The 22903-nt window shown below is 53.4% G+C and overlaps 3 non-coding genes across 3 annotated transcripts; all 3 read left to right on the top strand.

The window, feature by feature from the left end:
• Nucleotides 1–115: 115 nt before the first annotated feature.
• TRNAI-UAU lies at nucleotides 116–209 on the top strand. The gene is made up of 2 exons: nucleotides 116–153; nucleotides 174–209. It is a non-coding gene; the product is annotated as a tRNA-Ile (tRNA).
• A 9920-nt stretch (nucleotides 210–10129) lies between these two features.
• TRNAD-GUC lies at nucleotides 10130–10201 on the top strand. The gene has a single exon. It is a non-coding gene; the product is annotated as a tRNA-Asp (tRNA).
• Nucleotides 10202–19811: 9610 nt separating this feature from the next.
• Nucleotides 19812–19884, top strand: TRNAR-CCU. The gene has a single exon. It is a non-coding gene; the product is annotated as a tRNA-Arg (tRNA).
• The last annotated feature ends 3019 nt before the right edge of the window (nucleotides 19885–22903 follow it).

The raw sequence follows: 22903 nt of genomic DNA, 5'->3' as shown, positions 1-22903 counted from the left end.
CCCCACCGAGTACAACACTTGTCGCTACCGGCTCTCAACTCCACTGAGAACGTTTTGGGGTCACTCCTTGCCTGTATCAACATAGGGGGGTCTCAGAGAATGCTAATTAACAGGTGCTCCAGTGGCGCAATTGGTTAGCGCACAGTACTTATAGGGCAGTGCTGAGAGGAGCTATGCTGAGGTTGTGAGTTCAAACCTCACCTGGAGCACTGGTTTTCATTAGCCAAGTGGTGTCACCCCCTCATTTGGCCTGTGGAATGTAGAATTCCAGCCCTGGGGACCCTCAGGAGGGGGCTAATAAAAATGCCCCTTCACTTATTACCTCCTCTCCAGGTCAGAATCTACAATCCTTTCTCCCTCCCAGCCCCTGTGCCAGGATCCCTCAAGCAGAGCCTGGAGTCCTGCCCCTGGCGTCTGTACTATTGACAAAGACTAAGTGACAGGGACAAAACACTCAAATCCCGCCTGGTGCGGGGAGCCACGTTTGCTCTTCAAATTCTGTCATTGGTACATTTCCAGGCCTGGTAATGTCCCACAACAGCATTTAATGGGAAGCTGCCTGCAGAACAGTGACACTGCACAGAGCTCCTGTGGAGGAGGGGTGGGAATTAGTAACATTTTGAGGATCGTTTGCTGACAAGGTTTGTCTCTGTTCATATTTCACCTTCAGGTGTTATGTTGAGGGATCTTTAGTATATTTTTGGGAGGTTAATAACTATCTCCTCAACTTTATTTACTCAACTTAAAAATTGGTGTCACTTGATTTTTGCATCTCCCTGTGAAAATACAACTGACGTGTGGCTTTCTACAGGGGGCCATGATGTTAAGGTTGGGGAATTCAGTCTCTGTACTTCTGGGAGGGGGTGTTGCTTTTCTACAGCTGCCTCACGGCCAGGCACACCAGGCTGTTAGCTGCACCCACTGTCCTTGCCAGGGGCCCTGCTGAACCCTGGGCGGCTGCACTGCCGTGCTGGGGTGACTCTGCAGGTGGAGAAGCTGCTGTGGAGCAATGTAGAGCAGGTGCAGGAAGGAGACGGGGTCACTATTCTCATTCTGAACTGCACAGTTTTCCAAATTTGGGACTAGATTCATAGATTCATAGACTTAAGGTCAGAAGGGACCATTATGATCATCTAGTCTGACCTCCTGCACAATGCAGGCCACAGAATCTCACTCACCCACTCCTGTAACAAACCCCTAACCTATGTCTGAGTTATTGAAGTCCTCAAATTGTGGCTTAAAGACCTCAAGGTGCAGGGAATCCTCCAGCAAGTGACCCGAGCCCCACGCTGCAGAGGAAGGCGAATGTCTGAGAACAATTCTAAGGGAAGGTGAATGCAGAGCAATGACACTGGAGATGCCCAGACCTCCAATGGGGGCAGCGTGGAAATTAATAATGGGAAGATCATTTGTGAAATTAGTCGTCACTGACAAGATTTGTCTCTGTTCCTATTTCACGCTGTGGTGTTAGTTAGAGGAATCAGGACAGAGTTTTACTATATTAATTAAACACTTAATTTTATTTAACCAAGCAACAAACTTAGTGTCACTTATGTTTCTCTCTCCTAGCAAGAATGAATTGAATTTTGTGACTTTCTGGAAAGTGCAGTGAGATTAAATGTGGGAATTCAGTCTCTGTGGTTGTGAGCTAATGTTTTCCTCTCACAGGTCAGTGCCTGCATTGAAATACCAAGAGGGATCTAAGGGCTGGTGTACGCTGGGCACTGAACTGACAGAGCGACGTCTCTCAGGGTGTGAATCCCTCCTCCCCCCAAACCCATAGAGTTAAGGTGACCTAAGCCCTGGTTAGATAGTGCTTAAGAAAAGGAAGAAATGTTCTGTCAATGCAGCTATTACAGGGCTGGGAATACCCCTCCAGTCACTGTCTACTCCAAAGTGCTATAGCAGCACCACAGTGGTGCAATGGGTTAGTGCCCAGTACTTACAGAGCAGTGCTGAGTGGAGTCATGCTGAGGTTGTGAGTTCAAACCTCACCTACAGCACTAGTTTCCTTTAAGCAAATGGCTTCTGCCAATCATTTTGCCCTGCAGAAAATACAATTGCAGCTCAGAAGACACCAAGGTCCCCTTGCTTTACAGAGAGCAGGGCAGATTCCACAGATCTACCAGGCTCTGCTCCCCACCAGCCGCCTGTGTCAGGAGGGGTCAAGCAGAGCCGAGAGCACTGCCCCCGACTCCCCCTCAGTCTTTGCTCCCCAAACCACCTGTGTGCTCACCCTCTTCGCTGTGAGACTCAAACCCTGCCTGGCTTTCTGTATGTTGGGGTTTTTTTGTCTGTCGCGTTGATGTGCATGTGGGTCCTGTGTGATTTTTGTGGATGCCTTGCATAGTTTTGTGTGTGTGTGTGTGTATGACTTTTGCATGCAGATTGGTTTTTTGCTAAGTATTCTTTTGGTATGTGGTTTTTGTGCTTTCCTGTTGTGGGCTTTTGCTGTATTTTTGGTGTGGATTTGTTCTATGTTTTGTGTGGCTTTCCCTTATGTGTCTATGGCTCTGTGTGCTGTGTGGGTTTAGCTTTTGTTTATGTCTGTGTGGGCCTGTGCAGTCTGTGATGTTCTCTCTCTGTTTGTATCTTCATGTGTAAATTCACTGGAACTTTTCAAAATTTCCACAGCTTTGCCAATTTTCACCAGGAATTTTACTCATTAACAAATTCTCACTTGTTCCCTACCAGTTGGTGACCATTGCCCCAGGGGCCTGTCAGTCTCAGGGTCCTGATTTCCCATTGACCCTTCCCCCTTCTATTGGAACTGGGAACTAGCCAACCAAAAAAACCCCCACTCAGTTTTAGTAAAGGGCCAACAGTCCCTTACACAAGCTGGGCCTGTGAGGAGGGAGAGCTCAGTGGTTTGACTATTGGCCAGCTAAACCCAGGTGTGTGAGCTCAGTCCTTGAGAGGGCCATTTAGGGATCTGGGATAAAAATCTGTCTGTGGATTGGCCCTGCTCTGAGCAGGGGGTTGGACTAGATACCTCCTGAGGTCCCTTCCAACCCTGGTATTCTATGAGAGGGTCACCAATGTTCAGAGAAACTATCACAAGCTGGGCCCATGGTGTAATGGTTGGCATGCTGGAATCTGAGTTCAAATCTCAGTGGGACATTATGGTAAATCCCTGGAGATCCAAGCGCTTTCCTATCTCCAGCTGTATAAGAATGAGTTGTTTACCTTGTGCTGAGTGACTCATACCCACTGGAGCCAGGTCTCTGGTGGGAATGGGGTTTAGAAGTGGCTATGGTTTGACTGGGTGTTTGGGATTTCTGATGCCCACAAGTTTGGCCCTTGTGCTTTCTACCACACTTTTCCTCTTGCCCACATGGCGCTTAAAGAAAGGAGTGTCAGGGCCAGGTTTCATAGTCAGGGAAAGGCAGGAGGGAGGCAGAGTCCCAGGCTGGAGCCCAGCACACCTCTCCTCCTCTGGGCACCTAGGACAGAGGCGGCTGGTGCTGACAGCTCCAAGGGAAGGCTTAAAAGCCACAGAGCAACCAAGGGCAGGGCAAGAGGAGAGGAGAACCATGCCTATGCGTAGCCAGCAGACAGCCACAGAGACACCCAGCCAGGCTGCTCCCTGGCATGCCGAACCCCCACTGAAAACCACCCACAGCCAGCTGCTGATGCTTTGTGGCCAACATCAGAAGATGGTAGGAAAGCAGGGCCAGCCCCCCTGGTGGGGCCTCTTACCGTTCCCACTCCAGGTGCTCACTTTGGCAGTGGGGCAGGAGATTTTACCCCAAGAGGCTTTTCCCCAGCTGGCGAGAAGCAGAGAAACACCCAGGCTCCCAAGGTGCTATGTAGCAACCCCCCTCCAGCACAGGGACAGGCGCACACTTGGAAGAGGGAAACTGCTCCACATGCTAGCCCGGGCAGCCGCCCATTTTCTTTGGCAAGTCAGGAAGGGCAAAGGCGAGACTGGAAGCACCTGGGGCTCATGCCCCAGCCTTAGTGACACCCAACCCCCAACTCCTTCCCGGGGCTCTAGCTGAAGCCAGAGCATTGGCCTGAGCAGCCAAGAAGAGGTTCCAGCCCTGAAGGGAGCAGGACGTTCAGCCCAAAGGTAAAATTGCACAACCACGAAGGGACTCAGAACCCTCAATCTCCTGATCCGAAGTCAGATGCCTTATCCATTAGGCCACATGGTCACAGGAACAAAACCTTTCCAAGCACTTATTTGGAAAAGGCCGACACTGTGTTTCTCAGGTCCTCTACTGAATGGGGCCGAGACTCTCTGGGCACAAGAAGTCGAGTTCCCAGCGAGATGTGAGACAATTCTCTTGAGCCAGGTGCAGGACTTTGGCAGGAGGCTCAGGGATGAGGACTGGGGTGCAGCGGACAGACCAGCTATCTAGGTGCTTAGATTTGGTCTCACTGAGGAGGAGGAGGAATCCTGCTGACAGGCAGTGGCTGTGGAGAAAAGAGGATCTCCAGGCTGCTCAGGTCTCCTTCTTCCAGCTCCTCATCTGGCTGAGCTGCTCCACCGGCCTGGACAAGTCCTCTGCATGCACAGCAAATAGCCCAAGAGCCATTGCTGCCCAAACCTGTGCTGGGGGGTGAGCTTCTGTCTTCCCTGTCCCATCTGCCCTAGAACAGACCTCTAGATTGAGAGAGACAGTCAACAACGATTAAGGCTAAGATTATATAAAGGGGGTCACAGAATTTGTGACTTTCAGAGATCTCAGTGACATTTTCCGCCTCAGCCCTGGGGCAGGAAGACTGGGGCTGTCGGCCAGTGGGGGCCTCACAGCTATCAGCCACCAGTGGCGGAAGGGGCTCCCACAGGCCCATGCCACCACGGATGGACCCCACAGCTCCCAGCTACTGTGAGCAGCGGGAGGCCCCCAGAGCTCCCAGCTGCTGTGGGTGGATCCCAGAGCTCCCAGGCACCACATGTGACAGGGGGACCCTGGAGCTCCCAGTCGGGTGACTGCGTTATAAGTCCGGTCAGCGATGCTGCGGGGCTCAGGCAGGCTGGTCCCTACGTGTCCTAGGGCACCGCACTGTGCCCTGGAAGTGGCCAGTAGGTCCCCCCTGCTGCACCGCTGACCAGGAGCCGCCTGAGGTAAGTCTGCACCCCAACCCCCTGCCCCAGCCCTGAACCCCAAACCCAGAGCCCCTCTTGCACCCCAGAGCCCTCACCCTCTGCACTTCAACCCCGTGCTCCAGCCCAGAGCTTCCTCCCACACCCCACACCCCTCATCCCTGCCCCCACCCCAGAGCCATCACCCCGTCCTGGACCCCAACCCCCTGCCTCAACCCACAGCCCCCTCCTGCACTCTGAATCCCTCGGCCCCACCCTGCAGGCTGGAGCCCCCTCCTCCACCCCAAACCCCTCATCTCCCCACAGCTCCCACAGGCAGACCCTGGAGCTCCCAGCAGCCATGGGTGGCGGGAGCCCCCAGCCCCACCCCACTGCGCACGGACCCTGCAGCTCCTACGAGCGGACCCCAGAGCTCCCAGCTGCTGTGGATGGACCCAGGGTTTCCCAACAGGCCTTGATGGCGGGAGGGCCCGCAGCCCCACGTCATTGCTCACAGACCCTGCAGCGCCGCAGCCCGGGAGCTCCCGGCCGCCCGGGCAGGAGAGGAGCCCCGCTCAGACACCGCAGGCAGAGCCGGGAGCTCCCAGTCACCGGGGTGAGGAGAAGCCGCCGCAGCCCGGGAGCTCCCGGCCGCCCGGGCAGGAGAGGAGCCCCGGCGCTCAGACACGCAGGCAGAGCCCGGAGCTCCCAGTCACCGGGGTGAGGAGGAGCCGCAGCCCGGAGCTCCCGGCCGCCCGGGCAGGAGAGGCCCCGGCGCTCAGACACCGCAGGCCGAGCCCGAGCTCCCGTCACCGGGGTGGGAGGGTGAGGAGAAGCCGCAGCCCGGGAGCTCCCGGCCGCCCGGGCAGGAGAGAGCCCCGGCGCTCAGACACCGCAGGCAGAGCCCGAGCTCCCAGTCACCGGGCGGGGGCTGAGCAGGAGCCGCAGCCCCGGCCAGTGCAGGGGCCCGCAGCTCCCAGCCGCGCGGCGGCGGACGCCAGAGCCCCCGCTGCCATCGGGGCCCGCGGCCGCCCGGGCAGGACCCGTCACCCGCGACCGGCAGGAAACAGCCGCGCTGAAGCGCCGCGCCCTGTGACCCCGGTGCTGCGGCCGCGCCAGGCGGAGGCGGCGCCGCGGCTGCGGTCTCGGTCCCTCCGCCCGGCAGCGGGACCCGCCCCGCGCGGCCTCGCGCCGCTTCTCACGGGCGGCGCTGAGCTCTGAGCGCACAAGGCCCTGGCGGCTCCGCCCCGCATCGCTGTCACACAACGTCACCAATGGGAGCTGAGCCCGTCGGAAACGTCAGGTGGGGAGGGCCCAATGGGAGACCAGCTTTCAGAGACCCGCCCCGCGCGAGGGCCAATGGGAGATCAGCTGTCAGAAAACACTAGGCAGGCCGGCACCAGCCAACCAGGAACCGCCCCTCATCTCAAGGACAGCCCCGCCCGCACCTGTCCTATGCCCCACAGCAGCAGCCAGCACCAGGGGGCTTGTGTAAAACCCCACAGCAACCCCCAAAGCAGAGTCTCAATTCCCCTCTCCCACCCCTGCTGCTGCTGCTGCTGCTGCTGCTCTTCAGTAGGTAACAAGAACCCAACCCACACACCAAAAAGAGAAAGGGGCAGGGAACACTGTCTAAAGCCAACAATCTCCCTCACCTCTCCCTCCCCCCCCCCCCCGCAGCCCCTTCCCCATGTCTGGCCACACGCTCCCAGGTCAGGGTGACCACACACCCCGTCGGGGCAGGCTCTGCTCAGCCCGGCTCCCCACAGCCTGCACTAAACATGTGGGGACCAACCCCAAAACTTACTCATATTTTACCCCAATGGCCCCAAACAGCTGCTTTTAATATGCAAATAAGGTGCTGCCACACTCAGGCCACGCCCCAGCTCTCCAGTGGAGCCACCCAGGAGAGAACCAGGTGATATTTAAATTAGCCAGGACGTCCCTCAGTCATTTCCCTCTGCACCCAGCAGGTGGCGGCGGAGAGCTCCGAGCTCGCTCCCTTCCCTTTCTCGCGTCGGCTTCAGCCCCCGGGTTACAAACGCACCAACCGGGGAGCAGGAGTGTGGGGCTGCTCCAGGGTGACCAGATGTCCCATGTTTAAAGGGACAGGCCGGCCTGGGAGGACTTTTTCTTCTATAGGAGCCTATTACCCCCCCACCCCCGTCCCGTTTTCCACAGTTTCTTCAATGTCACCATATGGGGCAGCTCTGCGGGGACGGACTTGCACACCTGGGAGCCATCAGCCGGATCTGCGTGCCAGGGAAGCTGCGTCCCTCCAGAGGCGCTTGAGAAGCCAGAGGGGCCGTGGGTGAGTTTGTGATGAGGTGAGTGTGAAGTGTGGAAGGGGGAGGGTGGCAAGAGGAGGTTTTGAGAGGAAAAAAGGTGCTGCTGAGCTGGTAGGGGAGGGCAAGGTCCCAGGCGGGTGTTGTGTGAGGAGCTGTGTAGGCCCGGAAAGGCGTCCTGCTGGGCAAGGGCAGGTGAGGAGGGCCAGGGCTGTTGCTGCGGCCAAAGCCTTTGGGAAGCAGAAGAGGGCCAGGGGTGTTGTTGCCTGCTGGGGCCCATGCGACGGTGTAGGTGTACGCTGACCATAGCTTTTCTGTGGGAGCTGGGGCCACTCATCATGCCCCTTTTTTCGTTAGTATAGTGGTGAGTATCCCCGCCTGTCACGTGGGAGACCGGGGTTCGATTCCCCGACGGGGAGGGTGACCCCTTTTGAAGGGGGGACAAAGAAATCCCTGGCCTGCCCGCCACATGCCTTGCATTCTCTTTCGACGGCCACTTCCCTTCGCACCCCGCACTGATGACTTTCACCTCCAGAGAGACAGTTACCTCGCAAGGACACGCTCGCCCTAGCCAAAGCCTCCCCCGGGGCCTGCACGTGGGGGCACGTTTCAGAGCGGCAAAGGGAAATAGGCTGGCCAGGGCCATGAGGACAATGGCCCAGACAAACGGGGAGGGACTTGGTCCAGGGGTGGAGGAAGACAGAAAAAGGGACAGGCATGGGATTGGCTTCCTGTCTTGTTTCCTTTGCTCAGCATTAGACCTGTGACTGTAATGGGGAGACTTGAGAAAGACCTGTGGCCGCCGGCGAGGTAGGTGGCCGCCCCGAGAGCGCAGAGCTGAGCATTTTCCGCTGGGCTGCTGCCTATGCCTCCAGCACCTGGCCGTGATCGTATAGTGGTTAGTACTCTGCGCCGTGGCCGCAGCAACCTCGGTTCGAATCCGGGTTACGGCATTGCTTTTTGGTGGGGAGGGACTATCCTGCAGCACGCCTCGTGGCTCAGTCTGATGGCGTCCGTTTGCAAAGAGAGCCATCAGCCGGTCCTCAGTTTCTGCTTGGTAAAGGCAAGTCAGTGGGGTCCATCGGTCAGAAAAAGAGTCCCAGGACTTCTTGCTGGGCGCCAGGGTCCAAAAGCAGCGCATTCCCTCCTGGAAAGGGCTGTGTTTCGAATGTCCGTCCAGTGCGCGTTGAAGGGAAGGATCTGCATGCCAGGGAAGCTGCATCCCTACAGAGGCGCTTGAGAAGCCAAAGGGGCCGTGGGTGAGTTTGTGATGAGGTGAGTCTGAAGTGTGGAAGGGGGAGGGTGGCAAGAGGAGGTTTTGAGAGGAAAAAAGGTGCTGCTGAGCTGGTAGGGGAGGGCAAGGTCCCAGGCGGGTGTTGTGTGAGGAGCTGTGTAGGCCCGGAAAGGCGTCCTGCTGGGCAAGGGCAGGTGAGGAGGGCCAGGGCTGTTGCTGCGGCCAAAGCCTTTGGGAAGCAGAAGAGGGCCAGGGGTGTTGTTCCCTGCTGGGGCCCATGCGACGGTGTAGGTGTACGCTGACCATAGCTGGTCTGTGGGAGCTGGGGCCACTCATCATGCCCCTTTCCTCTTTAGTATAGTGGTGAGTATCCCCGCCTGTCACGCGGGAGACCGGGTTTCGATTCCCCGACGGGGAGGGTGACCCCTTTTGAAGGGGGACAAAGAAATCCCTGGCCTGCCCGCCACATTCCTTGCATTCTCCTTCGACGGCCACTTCCCTTCGCACCCCGCACTGATGACTTTCACCTCCAGAGAGACAGTTACCTCGCAAGGACACGCTCGCCCTAGCCAAAGCCTCCCCCGGGGCCTGCACGTGGGGGCACGTTTCAGAGCGGCAAAGGGAAATAGGCTGGCCAGGACCATGAGGACAATGGCCCAGACAAACAGGGAGGCACTTGGTCCAGGGGTGGAGGAAGACAGAAAAAGGGACAGGCATGGGATTGGCTTCCTGTCTTGTTTCCTTTGCTCAGCATTTGACCTGTGACTGTAATGGGGAGACTTGAGAAAGACCTGTGGCCGCCGGCGAGGTAGGTGGCCGCCCCGAGAGCGCAGAGCTGAGCATTTTCCGCTGGGCTGCTGCCTGCGCCCCCAGCACCTGGCCGTGATCGTATAGTGGTTAGTACTCTGCACCGTGGCCGCAGCAACCTCGGTTCGAATCCGGGTCACGGCATTGCTTTTTGGTGGGGAGGGGCTATCCTGCAGCACGCCTCGTGGCTCAGTCTGATGGCGTCCGTTTGCAAAGAGAGCCATCAGCCGGTCCTCAGTTTCTGCTTGGTAAAGGCAAGTCAGTGGGGTCCATCGGTCAGAAAAAGAGTCCCAGGACTTCTTGCTGGGCGCCAGGGTCCAAAAGCAGCGCATTCCCTCCTGGAAAGGGCTGTGTTTCGAATGTCCGTCCAGTGCGCGTTGAAGGGAAGGATCTGCGTGCCTGGGAAGCTGCGTCCCTTCAGAGGCGCTTGAGAAGCCAAAGGGGCCGTGGGTGAGTTTGTGATGAGGTGAGTGTGAAGTGTGGAAGGGGGAGGGTGGCAAGAGGAGGTTTTGAGAGGAAAAAAGGTGCTGCTGAGCTGGTACGGGAGGGCAAGGTCCCAGGCGGGTGTTGTGTGAGGAGCTGTGTAGGCCCGAAAAGGCGTCCTGCTGGGCAAGGGCAGGTGAGGAGGGCCAGGACTGTTGCTGCGGCCAAAGCCTTTGGGAAGCAGAAGAGGGCCAGGGGTGTTGTTGCCTGCTGGGGCCCATGCGACGGTGTAGGTGTACGCTGACCATAGCTGGTCTGTGGGAGCTGGGGCCGCTTCTCATGCCCCTTTCCTCGTTAGTATAGTGGTGAGTATCCCCGCCTGTCACGCGGGAGACCGGGGTTCGATTCTCCGACGGGGAGGGTGATCCCTTTTGAATTGGGGACAAAGAAATCCCTGGCCTGCCCGCCACATGCCTTGCATTCTCTTTCGACGGCCACTTCCCTTCGCACCCCGCACTGATGACTTTCACCTCCAGAGAGACAGTTACCTCGCAAGGACACGCTCGCCCTAGCCAAAGCCTCCCCCGGGGCCTGCACGTGGGGGCACGTTTCAGAGCGGCAAAGGGAAATAGGCTGGCCAGGGCCATGAGGACAATGGCCCAGACAAACGGGGAGGGACTTGGTCCAGGGGTGGAGGAAGACAGAAAAAGGGACAGGCATGGGATTGGCTTCCTCTCTTTTTTCCTTTGCTCAGCATTTGACCTGTGACTGTAATGGGGAGACTTGAGAAAGACTTGTGCCCGCCGGCGAGGTAGGTGGCCGCCCCAAGAGCGCAGAGCTGAGCATTTTCCAGTGGGTGCTGGCCTGCGCCCCCAGCGCCTGGCCGTGATCGTATAGTGGTTAGTACTCTGCGCCGTGGCCGCAGCAACCTCGGTTCGAATCAGGGTCACGGCATTGCTTTTTGGTGGGGAGGGGCTATCCTGCAGCACGCCTCGTGGCTCAGTCTGATGGCGTCCGTTTGCAAAGAGAGCCATCAGCCGGTCCTCAGTTTCTGCTTGGTAAAGGCAAGTCAGTGGGGTCCATCGGTCAGAAAAAGAGTCCCAGGACTTCTTGCTGGGTGCCAGGGTCCAAAAGCAGCGCATTCCCTCCTGGAAAGGGCTGTGTTTCGAATGTCCATCCAGTGCGCGTTGAAGGGAAGGATCTGCGTGCCAGGGAAGCTGCATCCCTCCAGAGGCGCTTGAGAAGCCAAAGGGGCCGTGGGTGAGTTTGTGATGAGGTGAGTGTGAAGTGTGGAAGGGGGAGGATGGCAAGAGGAGGTTTTGAGAGGAAAAAAGGTGCTGCTGAGCTGGTAGGGGAGGGCAAGGTCCCAGGCGGGTGTTGTGTGAGGAGCTGTGTAGGCCCGAAAAGGCGTCCTGCTGGGCAAGGGCAGGTGAGGAGGGCCAGGGCTGTTGCTGCGGCCAAAGCCTTTGGGAAGCAGAAGATGGCCAGGGGTGTTGTTGCCTGCTGGGGCCCATGCGACGGTGTAGGTGTACGCTGACCATAGCTGGTCTGTGGGAACTGGGGCCACTCACTGTGCCCCTTTCCTCGTCAGTATAGTGGTGAGTATCCCCGCCTGTCACGCGGGAGACCGGGGTTCGGTTCCCCGACAGGGAGGGTGTGACGTTATTGATATAAATTGGGACCATATAGAACATGGGTTGCAACCAAGGTCCTGCAGTGGCACCAAATCTTAGATAAAGGGGGTCATCTAAGGTGTCTAAGACCAGATTATGGGTTGCTGATTATAATTATGCTGTCTATATGTCTGTATCATTTTTAGTTGAAGTTATGAATGTTGGCTCTATGCTGTCAGTATTTCAAGTTGGTGCTGTGCTTCTGGGGGAAGCCTCCCAGACAAGCTGGTGTTAGCTCTGCCTAGCCTGTTTGATGGCCCATTAAAGGCCATCGGCTACACAATGGACCCATGGAGAGAAGGCAGACACGCCTTGTGACTCAGCAAAGTATGCAGGGGCTGGCTCATGTGACTCCAGGCTCCATTTTGCTGTAAAATTCCACAGTGAAGACAAAGGGATTCTTACACCTGGAAAAGTCTATATAAGCCTAATGCCTCATCTCCACCTGGTCTTCAATCCTGCTTCTGACCTCTGGAGGGACTTTGCTACAAACTGAAGCTCTGCACAAAGGACTGAGGACCCATCCCAGCGGGGGATGCATTCCAGAGACTTAAATTGAACCTGCAGTTTACTCCATCACTGCTGCAAGCCTGAACTAAGAACTTTGCCATTACTGTATGTAATTGATTCCATTTAACCAATTCTACCTCTCTTCTCTATCTTTTCCCTTTGTAAATAAACCTTTAGATTTTAGATTCTAAAGGATTGGCAACAGCGTAATTTGTGGGTAAGATCTGATGTGTATATTGGCCTGGGTCTGGGGCTTGGTCCTTTGGGATCGAGGGAACCTTTTTCTTTTATTGGAGTGTTGGTTTTCATAACCATTTATCCCCAGGACGAGTGCACTGGTGGTGATACTGGGAGACTGGAGTGTCTAAGGAAATTGCTTGTGTGACTTGTGGTTAGCCAGTGGGGTGAGACCAAAGTCCTTATTGTCTGGCTGGTTTGGTTTGCCTTAGAGGTGGAAAACCCCAGCCTAGGGCTGTAACTGCCCTGTTGTGATGGAGCGATTCTGGCGGGACCCAACTGAGAGTGCCAAATCAGGACCAATTGCTTAAACAGGGCAGTTACAGCCCTAGGCTGGGGTTTTTCCACCTCTAAGGCAAACCAAACCGGCCAGACAAAAGGGACTTTGGTCTCACCCCACTGGCTAACCACAAGTCACACAAGCAATTTCCTTAGACACTCCAGTCTCCCAGTATCACCACCAGTGCACTCGTCCTGGGGATAAATGGTTATGAAAACCAACACCCCAATAAAAGAAAAAGGTTCCCTCGATCCCAAAGGACCAAGCCCCAGACCCAGGTCAATATACACATCAGATCTTACCCACAAATCACGTTGTTGCCAATCCTTTAGAATCTAAAATCTAAAGGTTTATTTACAAAGGGAAAAGGTAGAGAAGAGAGGTAGAATTGGTTAAATGCAATCAATTACATACAGTAATGGCAAAGTTCTTAGTTCAGGCTTGCAGCAGTGATGGAGTAAACTGCAGGTTTAGATTAAGTCTCTGGAGAGCATCCCCCACTGGGATGGGTCCTTCAGTCCCTGGTGTAGAGCTTCAGTTTGTAGCAAAGTCCCTCCAGAGGTCAGAAGCAGGATTGAAGACAAGATGGAGATGAGGCATTAGGCTTATATAGACTTTTCCAGGTGTAAGAATCCCTTTGTCTTCACTGTGGAATTTTACAGCAAAAATATGGAGTCTGGAGTCACATGGGCCAGTCCTGCATACTTTGCTGAGTCACAAGGCGTGTCTGCCTTCTCTCCATGGGTCCATTGTGTCCTTAATGGTCCTTAATGGGCCATCAAATAGGCTAGGCAGAGCTAACACCAGCTTGTCTGGGAGGCTTCCCCCAGAAGCACAGCACAAACTTGAAATACTGACAGCATGGAGCCAACATTCATAACTTCAGCTAACAATGATACAGACATACAGACAGCATAATTATAACCAGCAACCCATAACCTGGTCTTAGACACCTTATATGACCCCTTTACTTAGGATTTGGTGCCACTACAGGACCTTGGTTGCAACCCATGTTCTATATGGTCCCCATTTATATCAATAACGTCACACCCCCAACGCAAAATTGATGCAGGAAGGGATGACAAAACATCGCTGACTGCATCCCAAGAGCCCCCTTTCCTTGGGTCTGTCTCACTACAGCTAGTGTTGGGCTAGAGGCCGCACCAGGGTATAACCGAAATGGTTTATCAAAGTCATGTTCAATAACATGAATGGATCTCTTTACAAACTCAAGGTATAACTTGGTTAGCTTTTGCAGCATGGTTCCTGTATGTTTCATGTGATCTTGCCAAGAGCTAAAGAAAATAGCTACTTTATCCATACCAGTTCTGGCCAATATTTTGAACCCAAATAACATTAAACCAATGTAGATATAGAGGTTGTTCATATTACAGGAATCTTGGCATTTAGCCATGAAAGCAATATGGTAGTGTGCCTCAGTTTCCCCTCTCATACAGCACATCAGGTCTGGAATGTATTTTCCCCTGTGAAAAGTTCCAACACTGTTTACATGCATTAACTGTGAAACATCAGTATAGCAAGGCCCTTTAACATAAAGTGTGTTTTCATGTATTCCTTTCACCATGTTCCAGGGATTTTCCAAAAGATTAGGCACATTGTACATTGTTACAGTTCTTGGCCATAGCAACACATTAGTTACAAAAATTAGCATTAGCAATAACAACAAATTCATTGCAAGTGTCCATTTACAATCATGTTTGTCATGCCACACCCTTGGCTCAATACCATTGGAATTTGGGCATTTTAGGGTTAACCTGGGGGTTCCCTTTGCAAAATTCAGTCTTCTCTTTCCTTCTTGTTCTTCGGGACTAAACCCTGATTTCTCTTGCTTAACAGAGATCACCGGCTGATGGGTGGGCCCTCTGTGCTAACAGCTATTAGCAAGTCTTTCTTCTCCCTGCCAGCCAAGTAATTCGCATCAACACAGACACTCGCTTTTAACTTCTTAGCTGCTATGGATTCCACGGCTGGACTTTGTCTTACAGAGATACTACACAAATCCAAAGAGTCTGAGGGTGAGAGCTGGCTTGCTCTCCCCTGCCTCCTCAAGCATTTAGCCATACAACTGTTCTGCCCTGAAACACCAGTAACTGAATCTGTCCTCAGATCCTGAAGCACCGACTGCTCACTTACAGATTCAGCATGGAGACATTCCTGTCCCAACAGCATTGTCTCCCCACCAACAAGCTGGCCACACACAGCCAGGTGGTTATAGGGCTGCTCAACTTCCTTAACAGCTTCTACTCCACCTGAGACCTTTTCAAAGCTGCCCACACTGGATCTCTCAAAAGGAAAGTCAGTGGATCCATTCACAACAGAAAATTTCTGGCTGTTAGGAACTGAAACTTTCTTGATTAAATCACTTTTACACCCTTCAGTTGCAGTAAACTGCTTGCACAGGCTACCATGAGGATTCCTTTCCCTAGGAGCTTCTCTAAGCAGCAATTCACCCCTCACAGAAATTCTGCCCTTCCCCTCTCCACCTAGGGCTTGCTCTACAGGAACACTTCCCTGAGCAACCACAGCCGCTTTCTGGGTCTCACTTACACTTAGACTCACTTCAGGCCCCACAGGCGGATTTCTACACAATCCCCTTTTAGGCACACCTACAGACTTTCTAGACAACAGGTCAGAAGCAGTCTCCTTCCCTTGGCCATGAACAAGTTCAGGAATCTTTTCCTTCTTGCTACCAGTTGTCAAACTGTCAGTAGGTAACACACTTAAATTACCTTCACGCTCTCCTTGTGCCCTGGCTAGGGTATCACCCTGATCAGACAGAGTTGCTGCACCCTTTTCCAACCACACATTAGCAACTGGCAAACTACAAGCACCAGAACTGTCTTGTCTTTGGGACCTTGCTATGACACTAACTGGATGCAACCTAGTCACAGTGCCATTCTCCCCAGCAGACACAAACTCAGGACTATTCCTTCCTGGGCTTTAGCTGTATTTACAACCAACTCCGAGACAACTGAATCACCCTCAACCATCACAGGCTGAAAGGCCCCTTCTGTTTGCTCCACAGACACAGAAGAGCCGGAGACACATTCTCCTTTACCAGACACACAGCTTGGGATCTCATTTCCCTTGTCCCAGCACACAGGGCTGTTCACAGACAACTGCTTGGAGACTGAGGTAGCTCCCTTCATAGGCAAGTCAATACCCTGACAGAGACAGGCACATTCCCTTCACTGTCACATTTCTCCACACATGAAACAGATAATGGATATGGACACTCATCTTCCACTATCCCTCCCTTCCCAAACTGTTGATTAGACAAAGCCATCAGCTCACAAGGCTGCCTAGGCTCCTCCAAACTTTCCCTACCAGGCACATTGCCTCTCCCAACAGATAAGCTGCTGCTCTTTTCACTACACTGAGCTACTTTTAGCAAATCACAGTTACCCATTTCAGGTTTACTTTTACAAGCTGCACTAGCCACCAATCCATTACCCATTACAAATTTACCCTCTCCTTCCTTAGTTAGGGATTTAACCTGAGAAACATTTTCCTCCCCAATGAGATCTTTCTGCTCTTGATTTAACTCCAGATTCACTTCTGAGACATTAGACAGACATTTAGAAACTTCATTCCCAGACAAGCTGCTTTTTTGCACAGACAAACCTTTGGAGCAACCCACCTCAGGCAAATCATTGCTCACACTAGACACAGGTTTAAGATTATTCCTCTCCTGTGACTGGCTACCTGGATTGAACAAAGCTTTAACATTTTCCCCAATTAAAAGATCTCTAGGCAATAACTTCCTGACGCCAGCTATCACTTCATGCTGAGCCCCATTCCTCTCAAGGTGGATTCTGGCTAAAGGCACACGGACAGTAAACTCACAGAGGATCACAACATTCACACTCTGATTTGGTAAATAATCTTCCTCTTTGACCAGATCTGCTTTAACAAGAGTGATGTTAGAAGCCATAATTTGCCCTAAACAGCTTTTACCATTAACTTTTACACACTCTATGAATTTTCCATTACCATTCCCATCCATAGCACTGGCACAATTTATGGGGCCACCCCTACTGAACACACAGTAACAGCATTGACATAAAAGGTGGCATTGTTGGGGTACATTTGGTTACCCCCAGACAACTGCTCAGAGTTATACAACATACCAACATTGTTACAAACTGGACTTTCAAGAGGATACAGTCTCTGCTGTTCTTCCATTGCTTTTTTGACTTGGAGTTGGAGTCTAGCTGTCTCCTGTTGCATCTGTCGAGTTTTCTCCTCAGCAGCCAGCAGCTCCAGACACCTCTTACGAGCTATTTCTTCTCTCTTAGCAACTTCTTTCTTTCTCTCATCAGCCTCTTTCTCCATTCGAATTTCTGCCAGTTCTTGCTCATAATCAAACTGCAGGCTGTCTCTCAAGGCTTGCAGTTTCCTTGCTTTTCCTGATGCTTTCTGTCTCATGGTCACTGATCTTTAACCAACCCAAACTCTCAATCCCAAAGTTAAAATTTGGATAGCGTGGGGTTCTGACCCAAAGCTTAATTGACCTGGTTCTGTGGATCCTGCCGACTACGCCACTGTGACGGAGCGATTCTGGCGGGACCCAACTGAGAGTGCCAAATCAGGACCAATTGCTTAAACAGGGCAGTTATAGCCCTAGGCTGGGGTTTTCCACCTCTAAGGCAAACCAAACCAGCCAGACAAAAAGGACTTTGGTCTCACCCCACTGGCTAACCACAAGTCACACAAGCAATCTCCTTAGACACTCCAGTCTCCCAGCATCACCACCAGTGCACTCGTCCTGGGGATGAATGGTTATGAAAACCAACACCCCAATAAAAGAAAAAGGTTCTCTCGATCCCAAAAGACCAAGCCCCAGACCCAGGTCAATATACACATCAGATCTTACCCACAAATCACGCTGTTGCCAATCCTTTAGAATCTAAAATCTAAAGGTTTATTTACAAAGGGAAAAAGGTGGAGATGAGAGGTAGAATTGGTTAAATGGAATCAATTACATACAGTAATGGCAAAGTTCTTAGTTCAGGCTTGCAGCAGTGCTGGAGTAAACTGCAGGTTCAGTTTAAGTCTCTGGAACATCCCCCGCTAGGATGGGTCAACAGTCCTTCGTGCAGAGCTTCAGTTTGTAGCAAAGTCCTTCCAGAGGTTAGAAGCAGGATTGAAGACAAGATGGAGATGATGCATCAGCCTTATATAGACTTTTCCAGGTGTAAGAATCCCTTTGTCCTCACGGTGGAAACTTACAGCAAAAATAATATGGAGCCTGGAGTCACATGGGCCAGTCCCTGCATACTTTGCTGAGTCACAAGGCGTGTCTGCCTTCTCTCCATGGGTCAATTGTGTAGCTGATGGCCCTTTAATGGGCCATCAAGCCAGCTATGCCGGGCTAACATCAGCTTTGTCTGGGACACTTCCCAGAGGCAGAGCATAATACAAACTACAGACAGTATAGAGCCAATACTTATACTTAAACTACAAAATGATACACAGACATACAGACAGCATAATCATAACCAGCAACCCAGAACCTGGTCTTAGACACCTTATATGACCCCCTTTACTTAGGATTTGGTGCCACCACAGGACCTTGGTTGCAACCCATGTTCTATATGGTTCCCATTTATATCAATAATGTCACACCCCCAGTCAGGGCTATTGTAGATTATGTATTCCTTATGCCACCCGATCTTAAACTGAATTTTGCATCCCTTGGGTAAGCTGTACGTTGTTCCCTGAGCACCAGAAACTTCTATGCCGAAACTATGTACTGTACACTTTTTTTTTCTTTGAACGTCATCTTAATAAAAAGTTGACTTTTGTTCGAGATCCCGGCTCCTGTTCCTTTGCAAGGCGTGTGCGTTCCTGGTCCCCTTTTCCCACCACCCTGGCAGGCGGCTGCTGCGGGAGAACACGAGGGAGGCTCTGGGGGCGCTAGGCAGTGCTGTGTGTGTGGCTGTCAGGGGAAAGAGCCGAGGCTCCGGACTCGACCTGCCATTGACTCGCGTGGCTCTGCGCGGCCGTCAGCCGGGGCGGGGTGGGCCAGGCTGTGGACGTGACTCAGGCTTGGGCCGCATGGCCGCGCTTTCCTGACGAGGCATGAGGCAGGCCAAGAGCTTTGCACAGCGTACAGGGAAGTGGGAGGGAGGTGTCTTTGAGCCGGCCTGTCTCCTCCGCTTCTCCCTTGCTCCTTGGGCAGAGGTGGGAAGGAAGCGAAACGTTCCCGGCTGAAGGTTTTGCGCTCGGCCTTGAGGATTAAGCCTGAGGCTCTGGCACGGCTGCTGGGAGATGGGCTTTTGCAGCGCGGCCCCCACACTCTTGTAGGCAGCAGGTGAATCCACTGTGTCCAGGAGGGAGCCTTCAACGTGGCAAAAGGGGAACATCACGGCTCCCAGCAGACCTTGAGGAGCCCATGAGGAGCCTTCAGTGGCATCCCTGGGGGAGCATAACCCCCCCTCCTTTCCATTAACAGCTGCACTCACTGACCCATGATACCACAGAGACACCTACCAGCAGCTGGTTTGCCAGGGCCGCTGCCCAGCACCCTGCAGCGCTTCCTGCCAGTGCCAGAGCTCACCAGGCACTAGCCTGGAGCCAGGGCCGCTAGGCACTGCTGAAGAAAAGCCAGCAGAGGGACACAGTGGAAGTGTCCTGTGTCCAGAACACAGAGGTTGATTAATCAAATCCCTTTTCTGCCAGCACCAGGCCTCCTGCTTCTTACACTGGGCCTGCAAGCGAGGGGGCGGCTGGCACAGCACCAAGAGTCTAACCTGTGAGGCAGGAGGCGGCTGACGCCCGCAGCCTGCTGGGGAGCTCCCAGAAGTTATTAAGGGACAGAGACTCCTCAGTGCCCTTAGTAACAAGGGTTTGGGGGTCACCGAGGCCAGTAAGGGGGTCACTATGTCAGCCCTATAACCCTGGGTGTCAGGTCACTGTGCAGCTTTGATCTAGAGCTCGGATCCCAACAGCCAACCAGCAGCCCACAGCCTCCCCCTGGGTCTGCCCCACCTGGTCACTCCTTACAGGCCGACCTTACCCCCCTTCCAGCCCCGGATTCGCCCCCTAATCATCCTACTGCCACTCAGAGCCACAGCCGTGGAGGTGCTGAAGGAGGGAGGGGTGACTCTAGGGTGGGGTTCTTCTCTAAAGATGGCTGGCAGAAAGGTGGTGCTCAGCTCTGTCAGCGACCTGCCCAGGTGCCTCGCTGCCAGGGGATGCCGACATTTCTGTAAGGCCATTAAATGGGTATTTGGCTTCTGAGTGAATGTGAGGAATGTGCAATCCTGAGAGGGAATTTCCATCCCTCTTTTTACTGCTCTTCAGGGCCCCAGTGGCCTAATGGATAAGGCATTGGCTTCCTAAGCCAGAGATTGTGGGTTCAAGTCCCATCTGGGGTGAAAAACTCCTTCCTTCTTGTATATTGCAACAAAGCCTTGGTGTTATTTTCCCCAAGGAAGCTGGGAGACGTTTGAACCCAAAGTACTGGATCTTGGGAGCAATCCCCCAGAAATGGCATCTTCTACTATGACAAATGCTTTCTAGACCCATCAGTAGCAAACACTTAATACTAGTGTTTGTCTGAGAATAGAAGGAAGGGGAGTGTTTACTCTGACACCTCAGTGAGTGAAACAGACAGAAAGAGCAAGGCTGTCCTGAAAGAGAATGGATCTGTCTGGAGACAAAGCAGAACCTGAGAATGAGCAACAGTGTGAAAAGAAGAACTTCAAATGTGTGTTAGGTGTTAGTTAGGTTGGTCTGACAAATTTAAAGAAAATACCAATGTTCGTAGACTGATGTGGACACTGGCTGCTTCTGATCTTTTACTGAGAGTTCATTGAGAAATATTTTCCTTAACTATGTTATGGAATATTAGGTGGGCTATGAAGGCACCATTCCTCCTGCTTTCGCCCTTCGAGACAACACGGCTACATGGAAGGTGCGGCCAATGCACACCTTCCAGTCAACTGCTAGAGAAGACAACACAGACAGGGATGGCAGCAGGGTAGACTGGAGCTCCACGGAGATGGTGGGACCAGGTCTCATCAGCGGGGAGGTGGCCACCCCACCATGCACAAGGCTGAGCCAGCAAGTGTGGTGTGTGCTCCACGGTGCCCCTACTCACTGCACATGGTGGTGGAGGACAGTTACTTAGTTCAGTTGGTCTGGCAAATTTAGGGCTTGGCTACACTTGCAGAGGTAGAGCGCTGGGAGTTAAACCACAGCAGGGAAACCGCTGCCGTTTGTTCACACTGATAGCTGCAAGCACACTGGAGTGGCCACATTAGCAGCTCTGGCAATGCCACAGAGAGCAGTGCACTGTGGTAGCTATCCCAGTGTGCAAGTGGCTGCAACGTGCTTTTCAAATGGGGGATGGGGGTGGACTGTGACGGGGAGTGTGTTGTGTATACTTGGGGGGAGTGACAGTGTGTTTGGGGGGCTGAGAGTGTGTCAGCATGCTGTCTTGTGTGTTCGGACAGCAGCAGACCCCACCACCCCCATACACACACACTCACAACAGCAGCATTCCACACTAATGGTTGCTTTGTCCCAGAGCAGATAAGCAGCCGGCTGTCAGAAACGGAGCTTTGAAAGGGGATATCCGCATGCCTGCAGCCGATTTCAAAACAATGACCAGAGTGAGCACTTGACTTCAGGGGATTATGGGACATTTCCTGATGCCAAACATAGTGCAGTGATGCAACACATCGTCCACACTGATGCCAGGGCGTTTCAGCAGGGCTCAGCAAGCTTTATGCTTCTCATGGAGGTGGATTACCAGGAGCGCTGCACCTACAGAGCCCAGGTGCTCCATGTGCCTTGCGAGTGTGGACACCTCAGGAGTTAGGGCACCCGGGGCTGCTTTAATGGGCTCTAACTTGCAAGTGTAGCCAAGCCCCTAGACTATGTCACTTGTGTGACTTACTTGTGCTATTGTAATAAATACAATAGACGTGCAATGGTCAGAAATTGCACCAGCAGAGAAGTATATTGCAGGGAAACTGTAAGGAAATTAAGAGTTTAAATTATCGTGCACATGTCCCGAATCCCACTAAAATGAATCCAACCCACAGGTCACATGGACAGAAGTATCGGTGTCAGGATGCTACATTGTTAGCGCAGTAAATGAAGCTGCAAAATAAATGATGTTTAAATGACCTCACTCTATTTTTTACAATCCGGTATTAAGAGGTAATAGATACAGATGGACACCAGGCAGGGTTGTTTGGAGGACGAAGCCTTTATGCTTCCATCCCCCACCACTGTCAAGTTTGAGCCAATTAGGACAAGTCAGCAAATAAGAACAACCTCAGGGCTCAGTAACTGCTGCAGGTAGCAAAGTCCTACAGGGAGCAGTTTCTGGCACTACACCTGTGCAGCTCTGCTCCCCGGCTCTTTTCGGGCTCCTGCTCTCTCCTTAGCTCCACCCCACTCTGGCCCAGGCAGTTCCAGCTCCCACAGAGGATGGGACCCCCTGGCCTGGTGACTCCCTCATTACACTGCCTGGCCTGTCAGTGCGGCTAACTTGGAGATTTGGTCTCTCCCCATTACCCAGGGGACTGTCAGTCTCAGGGGCCTGATTTCCCATTGGCCCTTCCCCCTTCTATTGGGACTGGGAACTAGCCAACCAAAAACCCCGCAAAGCTTTAATAAGGGGCCAACAGTCCCTTACATGAGCCGGCCTCATGAGTGTCACCAAGGTGCAGCATGAGCTGGTCCCATGGTGTAATGGGCTGCACTCAGGGCTCTGAATCCTGCAATCTGAGTTCAAATCTCAGCAGGACCTTGTGGTAAAGCCCTGGAGCTCACACTGCTCCACTTCCCTGTCTCCAGCTCTGCAAGAGCAATTTTTTCCCCTCCTGCTGGATGGGTCAGGGCTCTAGAACTGACACCTGAGGGTTGGGATTCTCACGGCTTCACCTGGTGCCCACAAGTCTGGCACTTGCCACTGTGCTTGAAGGAAGCAGGGCTGGGCAGGTGGGAGCCCAGCACCTCTCCTCCTCTGGGCACCTAGAGCAGAGGCGGCTGGTGCTGACAGCTCCAAGGGAAGGCTTAAAAGCAGAGGAGGCCAGGGCAAGAGGAGGGGAGGACCATGCCTATGTGTGGCCAGCAGACAGCCACAGGGCCAGCCTGCTCCCTGCTGTGCTGAACCCCACTGAAGGCCACCCACAGACCAGCATCCAGGGCGGCTGCTGATGCTCTGTGGCCAACATCAGAAGAGGGTAGGAAAGCAGGGCCAGCCCCCCTGGGGGGGGCCTCTGACCGTTCCCACTCATGGTGCTGACTTTGGAAGTGGAGCCGCCCATTTTCTTTGGCAAGTCAGGAAGGGCAAAGGCGAGACTGGAAGCACCTGGGGCTCATGCCCCAGCCTCTGTGACACCCAACCCCCAACTCCTTCCCGGGGCTCTAGCTGCAGCC

This window comes from Mauremys reevesii, linkage group 12 (assembly GCF_016161935.1).
Source record: "Mauremys reevesii isolate NIE-2019 linkage group 12, ASM1616193v1, whole genome shotgun sequence".
Taxonomy (NCBI): Eukaryota; Metazoa; Chordata; order Testudines; family Geoemydidae; genus Mauremys; species Mauremys reevesii.
This window is presented reverse-complemented; position numbering and strand designations above follow the sequence as displayed.